The sequence below is a fragment of the Sparus aurata genome, chromosome 22 (assembly GCF_900880675.1).
Source record: "Sparus aurata chromosome 22, fSpaAur1.1, whole genome shotgun sequence".
In the NCBI taxonomy this organism is placed as follows: Eukaryota; Metazoa; Chordata; class Actinopteri; order Spariformes; family Sparidae; genus Sparus; species Sparus aurata.
This window is the reverse complement of record NC_044208.1, coordinates 27661459-27671787: the sequence shown is the minus strand read 5'-3', so window position 1 is coordinate 27671787 and position 10329 is coordinate 27661459. Positions and strand designations below refer to the sequence as shown.

General features: G+C 40.1%; 1 long non-coding RNA gene across 1 annotated transcript; it reads right to left on the bottom strand.

Moving 5' to 3' along the window:
• Positions 1-8129: 8129 nt before the first annotated feature.
• LOC115574288 (uncharacterized) lies at positions 8130-10227 on the bottom strand. Its single transcript, XR_003982465.1, has 2 exons — positions 9786-10227; positions 8130-9689 (listed from the first exon to the last, which is right to left on the bottom strand). It is a non-coding gene; the product is annotated as an uncharacterized LOC115574288 (long non-coding RNA).
• Positions 10228-10329: the final 102 nt, after the last annotated feature.

Sequence of the window (10329 nt, the reverse complement as noted above, 5' to 3'; positions counted from 1 at the left end):
TGCGTGATCGAGCTACCTGTCTGTGCTCCCCTGACATTTAGGATGAGAAAAATTTCCCAGGATGACTTCTGTTTACATTGTGAAAGGAGGGCTTGGGGAAAACATGGCAACAGTATCCAGGAGCAGTGAAGCGTTCACACCTCTACGGGGCGATACTCCGTCAAGATGACGCCACACAGACAGGACATGCACACACATGCACGCTGGGCAGGGCTGTGATGTCACAATCTCACTCAGCCTGGCCGTATCTGTGCATGTTTGTGAACTTGCGTCACATCAGACAAATGTCGCCCGTACGGGCTAATAGTGACACTGAATTCCACACATTCTTTCACCTCGATAAGTATCATAATGAGGCTGCTGGGGACGTTCTGTTCTTGCAGCTCTGTGTTTTTTTTCTCCTCCTGTTTCCAAGATTGTGTGTGTATATATATGGTCAAATATTCGCCCCACATGGGAAATACTGGGACTTCCACTTGACATCTTTGAGAATTTCTTGTGTGTGTGTGTGTGTGTGTGTGTGTGTAAGGCTGCGCAGGCGCTCATGTGACCACACGCCTTGTGTTTACACCGCCGGTTGCCATGGACACTAACGGCTGTGAAAAAAAGCACTGACGCCAGTTCAATGTCGAGTGCTGTACGTTGCCCTCTGTCTGCGCGTTTGGTAAAGTACCACTTATCTGAGTCAGCGCAGCGCCTCAGGGGGGCCTCACACCCTGTTGGTGAAGCGCTTAAGTCATGAAAAGCTCCCATTTTCTTGTTTAACCAGCCACGCCAACCTCACCCTGCATGCTTTGAGAAAAAAAAAAAAAACTGCTTGCTTTTACGCGCTGCAGCGTACAGAAGTTGCCGGTTTATTAGGCGCAGGAAGCTCAAACTAATGCAACGGTCCGGCAATGAATTCTGTGGCCATGATGGTTTTAATGTGCAGGTTCTTGTCGGAGCGGTTGACTCGTCACTCGTGCTGCTGTCAGGTCGATGGGGCCATTTCACACCAATCGACGGGGAAAAATAATCTAATACTGAAATGACGTCATGGCTAATTTATGAAACCGAGACAATTAGTAATATCCGGAAAGCAATTTGTATTTTACTCTACAGGGAATTGTTTGACATTTTGGGACCTCTGTCACGTTCTTGCAAAGATTGAAGCCTTGAACTTGTCATGGCGCCACAGTGGGGAGGCGATCGATTAAATCTAAAAGCAGCGAGGCGCAGCGAGGCTCCGTCCAGAGGTTCAAAATGTGCATTCAAGCACCGTATATAATCTTAAATCTGTCTTAATTAATTTGTACACAGATAAAACATGTTAAGTTGTTAATTTTAGTTGTTTTACGCTGATATAATGTTCAAATTTAAAGATTCTGGTTGGTTAGCTGTTTGCTTCTGCTCTTCTTATGCTAAGCTAATAGCCTCTTGGCTCTAGTTGTTCTACCTGCTTGTATGCAGATTAAACAATAGTTGCTTTTACGCGCTGCAGCTACATGTGCAGTAGTTGCCGGTTTATTAGGCGCAAGAAGCTCAAACTAATGCAGCGGTCCGGCAATGAATTCTGCTGCCATGGCGGTTTTAATGTGCAGGTTCTTGTCGGAGCGGTTGACTCGTCACTCGTGCTGCTGTCAGGTCGATGGGGCCATGTCATACCAATCGACAGGGAAAAATAATCTAATACTGAAATTACGTCATGATTAATTTATGAAACCGAGACAATTAGTAATATCCGGAGAGCAATTTGTATTTTACTCTACAGGGAATTGTTTGACATTTTGGGACCTCTGTCACGTTCTTGCAAAGATTGAAGCCTTGAACTTGTCATGGCGCCACAGTGGGGAGGCGATCGATTAAATCTTAAAGCAGCGAGGCGCAGCGAGGCTCCGTCCAGAGGTTCAAAATGTGCATTTAAGCACCGTATATAATCTTAAATCTGTTTTAATTAATTTGTACAAAGATAAAACATGTTAAGTTGTTAATTTTAGGTGTTTTACGCTGATATAATGCTCAAATTTAAAGAGTCTGGCTAGTTAGCTGTTTGCTTCTGCTCTTCTTATGCTAAGCTAATAGCCTCTTGGCTCTAGTTGTTCTACCTGCTTGTATGCAGATTAAACAATAGTTGCTTTTACGCGCTGCAGCTACATGTGCAGTAGTTGCCGGTTTATTAGGCGCAGGAAGCTCAAACTAATGCAACGGTCCGGCAATGAATTCTGCTGCCATGATGGTTTTAATGTGCAGGTTCTTGTCGGAGCGGTTGACTCGTCACTCGTGCTGCTGTCAGGTCGATGGGGCCATTTCACACCAATCGACAGGGAAAAATAATCTAATACTGAAATTACATCATGGCTAATTTATGAAACCGAGACAATTAGTAATATCCGGAGAGCAATTTGTATTTTACGCTTCAGGGAATTGTTTGACATTTTGGGACCTCTGTCACGTTCTTGCAAAAGATTGAAGCCTTGAACCTGTCATGGCGCCGCAGCGGGGAGGCGATCGATTAAATCTTAAAGCAGGAGGCGCAGCGAGGCTCCGTCCAGAGGTTCAAAATGTGCATTCAAGCACCGTATATAATCTTAAATCTGTCTTAATTAATTTGTACACGGATATAACATGTTAAGTTGTTAATTTTAGGTGTTTTTCGCTGATATAATGCTCAAATTTAAAGAGTCTGGCTAGTTAGCTGTTTGCTTCTGGTCTTCTTGTGTTAAGCTAATAGCCTCTTGGCTCTAGTTCTTGTACCTGCTTGTATGCAGATTAAACAATAGTGATTTAATGTGGTAAAGGAGTTTTGAGCGCGCTGATAGGCCTTTATGTTGCTAGCTGTTTCTGCTAGCCTCCATTAGCCTTCTGGCTCTAGCTGTTAGCGTTCAGGCTACCGTCATGAGAGAGATACTGGTCTCTTCTCGTCTAACTTCTGTCAGGAAAGCAAATATTTGATACCACAAAATGTTGTTTAATGTCACCTCAGGTTACTTTTCTATTTGTTCAAGTAAAATAAGATGAGCTGTTGCCAAATCACATGTAAAACAGGCGAGGCCGACTGATGACGAGTGAAGTAATGCATATTTTTATAGCGTTTGAGACACTGAGACACAGTTCGAGACACGACCACATGACTTCATTTTTTAATCTCGTCATTCGTTGCTCAGTAGCTCAAATCTGCTCTGAGCTCAGCCGCCCCCCAAAAATACATCTGCAGCTCACCAAATGTGTGCTTGTCATCGTCCATGACAACTTTTCCTCCCGTTTCAGGAGGAAGCCATCACTCCATTATTACAGTAATCACTCATGTTAACTCTAAAGCAATCCGTTCCCTTGTGTGGGCTCAGTGACGCAGCACTTCTTACAGCCAGAGTTTACACAAACTACACCCACTGTATGTTTTCACAATGTGTGGCTCATGTAAAAAGAAAGAAGAAAGAAAGAAAGAAAGAAAGAAAGAAAGAAAGGAGTATTTCAGAAGGCAGGTTCACTCATGGTTTGTGTTAACAGTGAGTTGCTGTTCAATGATGTGAGTCGAGCTTCAATCACGGTTGAAAAAATGTCCTGTAGGTTTGTTTTTATCGTGTCATTACATCAGGTTACATGCCGTCACATCTGACATTATATTAATAGAGTGATGAGTGTGTGTGTGTGTGTGTGTGTGTGTGTGTGTGACCTTTACTCTCATGTTGCAAGGAGGAAAAAAAACAAACAGTAAATTGACGTTTTTTTTAATCGTGTGCATTTCCTGGAACAAATAAAAAACAGATGCACAGATTTTCATAACTTTCAAAAAGTCATCCCCTCTCTGTGGTGTTATTCATGAGATCTCTGCTGTTATGAGGAATTTTGGGGGAGAAAAACAGAGTGTTTCCGCGTCTTTCCTTGTGCTTTTTCAGCCTGTGAAAACCTGCCAGGAGACATCTGAGACACGGGGCTGTTGATTGAAACTTTCAGAGTGAGGTGAAAAACTCTGCGATCCTCCCCTTTTGTTGCCTGAGTTTCGCACTGAATGTACAAATGTATATTTTTTCGGGGAAACGTGGGTGTTTTTCAGTGAAGGGGTAATACCTTTATTTCCTACCCCAGGCATTCCCACAGTGTTACACACACACAAACACACACAAGAAGACACACAAAGGAATTAATTGTAGGTGATATGATCTGTCCTACTGCCCTACTGCCACCAGGCATCTCTCACGGTCATGTTACTATCAGGTTCATAGTTGTTGGCTAAGTCTGATAGCAACATGGAAATACTTTAAAGGGTCAGTTTACCAAAATTACCTAAAAAGCAAAAAAAAAAAAGCATATTTCCGTACTATATTTCCCCCCGTGGTGCAGCGGTCAGCAACCTTTACTATCATCCCTCAGCAGAAAAATCTGCAAAACATAATTGTGTCTTAAAACGAAGGTAATGAAGCCAAGAAAGTCTAATTTAGCCCATCAAGATTATTAATAGGCCTAAATGAAAGTTAATTTGCATGACGTTGACACTCTGCATTGGGCTGCTTATGCTTACAGTATAAAGGTAACTTGAACTTTGCATTTCCATTTTCAGTGGTGCCATGTTTTGGTGCATTTATGAAATAAAAGAACGAGCCTACAATAAATAGAAATAGAGGAGCAATGCAGAACTCTATATGCAGACAAACTTAAAGCGAAACTCTCACCAAAATGCAGCCTAGGCTTTTTTTGTGAACGTACCCGAGTCAAACCTTCATGTAAAAGCATAATTATGAGATTTACCGTATTTTCTATACTTCAAGCAAAGTTTCATGTTGTGTCGAGCCTTTTTAGTGTTTTAAAAATAGAGATTTTGATGCAATTGTAAAAGGGCCCGTAGCACTCCCATTGAAAATGAGTTTGACCCGAAAAGGAAAATACGGTAAATCTTAAAAGTGCCTCTTTCGTCGTAATTATGCTTTTATATCAGGTTTGACCCGGGTACATTCACAAAAAAAAAGCCTTGGTTGCATTTTGGTGAGAGTGTTTACTTGTGTTTGTGAAAATGTACAAAGTATCATTTGATAATAAATTAAACACAGGACAGTTAGAATTGTATTTTAATCCATTTCTGTGTGAGTTAATCCTTCTTTTTTTGTTCCTCGGCCACATGCAGCGGTCAACCCTCGAGCTTGAGCATAAAACACAATGATATTAACTCACAATCATTCAATTAATCACGACTGAATAGAACAGATACAGTTCTGTATGTGGGCTGCACATTTTTACTGTTGGAGAATGTAAGAAAACTGCAGAAGGACGACAGAGCTGCAGGTTGCAGACCTCTGGTGTTATTTAGCCGTTAGCAGATGTTTTTAGATGTTTTGTCTCTGAGATTTTCCGATTCGTTATTAGTTGACTGGAATATTCATATTTGCTTGCTTGCACCAGACCGATACCAAGCTTATGACTCAAAATAGAGCCTGCAGGTGAATTACTTATTTTAGCTTATTTTAGCATAAAGACTGGGAACGGGGGAAATAGCTCGTCTGACTCAATAAAAGATGTGGTTTTATTGTCATCACTGTGAGATCACCAGATAATAATAAAGTGAAGACTGCACGTGTCTGAGAAATACTTCCAGCATGTTACGCCTCATAAAAGCAGAAATTGTTGTTTTTTACACTTACAAGTCAAACTAGATAAAACATGTTAAAGGAAAAGTTTGACCAAAAATGAAAATTCAGTCGTTATCTACTCAACCCCACGAAACATTTCTGGTTCCTCACAGCGCTGCAGCAGAACTGAAGCAGATGGGGGCTTGTTTAAAATATGCTAAAACAACAACTTAAAAAAAAAACATTGAATGGCTTCTAAGAGCTAACCTATTAGCCATTTAGCTATAACCTGGAAGCCCTGAGATCCAAAATGAAAAATCCCAAATATTTACAACCTGGATGTGCTGTAGAGCTCCTTCACCCGCTTCAGACAAGGTCTTACATTAAGTAAAACTTCAGTCAAAAAATTCTGTGAGTGACATTTAAAAACCAGTTCCAGGTGTGATTAAACGCAACAACCTCCTGCTGCTGCTGAGCTCCAGAAATATTTTGTGGACTACAAAACCTTCTAGGCAGAGTTGGCAATATCTGAATTTAAAATTTTGGGTGAACTTATCCTTTAATCAATGAGCTTCAAAGGTGCTGGTACTGCAGACAAATTATTTACCTTTGGAGTGAACCATGCTAGCTGTTTCCTCCTGTTTATGCGAAGCTAAGCTAACACACTGCTAGCTATAGCATCAGATTTAGCATACAGATCTATTGATTTTCCAGTCTAGATAGTAAAATAGCATATTTCCCGCCCATGTCAGCTGATGCAATGATTGTTGATGTTAAAATTAACTACTTAAAACAAGTGAAAATGCAGCTGAAGGGGTGATATGTGATAATTTAGGGTGAGGATGTTCTTAAATTAACTAAAATGATCAATAAAATGTGAAGAAATAGAAGTTTTGACGCTGTGACGTCTTTGAATTTAGCTGCAGCGATATCTACTGAAGTTAGCATCCTAACGAGCTCTCCAGAACCAACAGCTCTGTAACGCAGCGACAGAGTTAAATGGGTTTTTAACAGGACGGTTGAAATATTTAATATGGTTTTGACGGTGGTTTTGCGGAGGAGGAATGCTAATGTTGGGGATTTACAAACCCTTTTTTCTTGGCCTCAATCCGCAATACTTGCTGCTGCATATTGAACAAGCCGGCGATGTGAGAGTGAGGCATGAAAAGCTGCAGCGGTTCAAAGAGACGAGATAAAAGCATCAGAGACCTACTTTAACTTGTTTTTTGATTCATTCTTTTAATGGTAGGAAGCAAGTCCTCGCTCGCATCTCTACCTGCTGCTCATAAGCTGAGTCAATAATCAGATCGGTCGGGCTTGTTGTGAAAGATTGATCACCGAGATTCTTAGAATAGATGCTTTTTCAAAGTCACAACAACACCTTTTTTTTTGAAAGGTTAAAGTATGTGTGAAACCAGCCAGTCTAAAATCGCGTAAGACGAAACAGGGAAAGCAACGTAAGACTGTGTGGTTTGAGGAGATGGATTGACGTGATTGCGCGCTGTTATCACAACACCGGCCGTCCTTGTGAGTGCACATGCAAAGCAGCTCAAACAATGCAAATGCTTCTTCCAGGGTGCAGTTTCTGAGTAGGAGGAGACTTGAATAACATGCAAATTGACCATAAACTGTGTGCAGCACTGTTTTGGTTTTTACTCCCATTCTTGAGTTCCTTCCTACATTCCTTTGTGAGCAACTTTATTAATAGTCCATTGTGTTAGCAGTCCCACTCTGGACTTGTATGAGACTGTGAGAAAAAGAAAGAAGAAGAAGAAGAAAAAAAAGAAAGCTCACTATTATGAAATAAACCGCAAAGACAACTCAGACTTTCTTTCTTCTGTGCTGCCCTAAATACAAATTAGAGCAGCAAAGTTTCCTGACACACTTTACAGCGGTGCGAAAATGGATCTGACTGGCAGCGAGATACAACGCCACGGAAATAGTGAGGCTACAAGACAAAACCGCAAACTGACTGAGCAGCACAATCTTTTTCTTTAATTTTCTCTGTGTAATATTCTCACGACATTTCTGCATTTTTAGTGAAGGCCCGGTGTGTCGAAAGAGAAAACTCCAGCTTCTTGTTTGTGTGTTAATGATGACACACGATGGCTTTAGTGTATTATAAGCTTGCAACTCAAATAAAGCCACAAATAACTTAATAATTCATATAGAAAACATTTATGTTCATTATTTAATCACATTTAAAGTCTTTTCCGTCATCTATTTATTCCTGAATCCACCCATCCAGTCTTAAATCATGCTCCTTTGATGATAGTTATATTCTTGTCTCTCTCATGAGTTCTCTCTGTTTCCACACTAGAATAAATCAAACTCTTCAGGAATGGATTTACAATCAAAGAACTGGAGCGCTGCAGTTCAGCGCAGGTCTTTATCGCCCTCCTGTGCTGGAAATATGAATTGCAGATGCTGCCAACACGCGTTTACTCTGTCAGCTGCAGAGAAACGCACTAAAAGTCTTAAAGAATACACACAAATAGGAGCGGCAGTGTGAGTAAAAACCTCTGTAAAAGTTTATATAATATAACATTGTTACATTGCACATTTCCAAGAAGATGCAGTGAGAAAATATATGTGTAGGATAACCTGATTTGGCAGATTTAATGCAGATATCAAACCAAAATCAAGTTATCAGAAAACTTTATTAATCCCCGGGGGGAGAATTATTTTTGTTCCAGATGCTTCGTGCAAAGTAGACATAATAATACAGCATGAATGGAAACAAGAGATAAAGATAAGGATATAAATAAAAAAGTACAGTAGACAATAAAGTAAGATAATAAAGTATACAATCTCAAGTGTGCAGCGACCAGATTTACAGATATACAGTGCAATATATATATATATATATAGATATACATATATATATGTATATATCCATTGAGTCCGATCATCAGAGGGAGGAGTTGTAAAGTTTAATCATTATAAATGATGTCATCTGACAATATTTTATTCACTAGAATGTCATAATAAATCCACTCGGCCTGCATAATTAATCAAAATGATATCATAATCACAACATGACCAAGTGCAATATCAAAATAAAACATACAATGTGTGTAAACAAAGCTTTATAATGAGGTACTGTAGTGCTGCAGAGGTGATCTGACCAACAAATCTTCTTTCCAGATGTCGGAAAAACACGTTTGTTGGGTACAGACCTCAAAAAATGTCATATCATCAGGATCTTGATAGTTTTTCACTGAAAAATGAAACTTGTTATGCAAAAATGACCATTCCCACAGATTGTGAAATGCAATATTTGTCAAAATAATTGCAATATAATGTTTTTTACCACATTGAGCAACCTTCATACCCAGTCATCTACAGGTATAGTTTAAATTGTATGACGGTCTAAAAATTTTAATATGATTATATTCCCATGCCTTGCTGGAAGCTTACATTGGCTGCTTTCTCTTGATTGCAAGTCTACGATAACCTGTAATGAAATATATGTCGTTAATAACAGTGTGTGACGGTGTGTGTGTTTAACATTTCCAGAACAGACAAACATGCGACACACATCCTCACATAATCCCACACGATCACATCTGATGCAGAGGAGTCCTCATACAGCCCTTGTGGTCTGATGTAACCAATAGTTTGGCAGAACTCACTGTGATGCGTACACAGTATATAATACAGCTTTAGATAATCCCAAAAAGTAGGTTAAATATATACAGGGAGAGGTTTAGAAGATTCAAACTAGGCCTACTAAAGTGAAATGAGGCATCTAAAGGAGTTCATCCTGCAAACAAGATGAATGTTTAATTGATGACACATAAAAGTATATAAAGGCTGTTTCTCTTACGCCTGAATTTAGATTATTAACAACATTAACACCAACAATAGAAGCAAGTCTCTTCTTTTCCAACTGTCAGTGATCACACACTGTCAGACAACACCACAGCTCCAGCCTCCACCCACTCCTCCGTCTCCCCGTCTGTCCATCAATCCCACCCAGGTGACTGAGAAGAGAGTCGAGCAGCGATCCGTGACAGCTTTCGCCCCGGGGTGCTTGAATCATCTGCCAGTCAGACAGCAAAAGGCTCTCTGGCACCTCTTCAACGTTACCCCTGCAGCTGAACAGGGTGCCTTCACCGTCAAAAAACCTCCCGTCTGCTCCCAGCGCTATAAAAAAAAAAAAGAAGAGGTATTGAAGCTCCCTGACAGACAGACTGTGATGATGGCGCTGACAACATGTAGTGAACATCTTTGAGTCTCCACCTGCAGGTCTCAGTCGTGAGTCAGCAGTCAGCACATATGATGCTTCCTCTGTGGTGTGCAACCCACCCACCTCAGCTTCCTCAGCAGTGATCGCTCTCTGCTGTAGATTTAGTCGAGATTCGTGCAGGTAAAAAGACAAGAACTCCTAGAAAGCGTACCGTTTTCTAATAAGCCACCGTTACATACGGGATTTATAAGCTTTTTGATGTTAAAGGCCTTTTACTAATACTTTATTGGGGTGCCAAATATTAATAAAGGATAATAAACCTTATGAATGTAATAAATCATGATGAAGCATAAAGACTTTGTCACATTATATCAGGCGATCAGCAAAAGTTAGTGACTCATCCGCAGTTATGCAGTATGAAGATTTATTCCATGCATTAAGTTGTTAATTAAGGTCAAGGGTCAAACTGTCCATTGAGGCGTCTTCAGGGAGCTAAAAAAAACAAAATAACGATAATTTATAATATACTTGAGTATCAAAAGTAATTTTCTGGCAAAAAATGGACTTAAATTGGAAATAAAAGTAACTCTTACATAC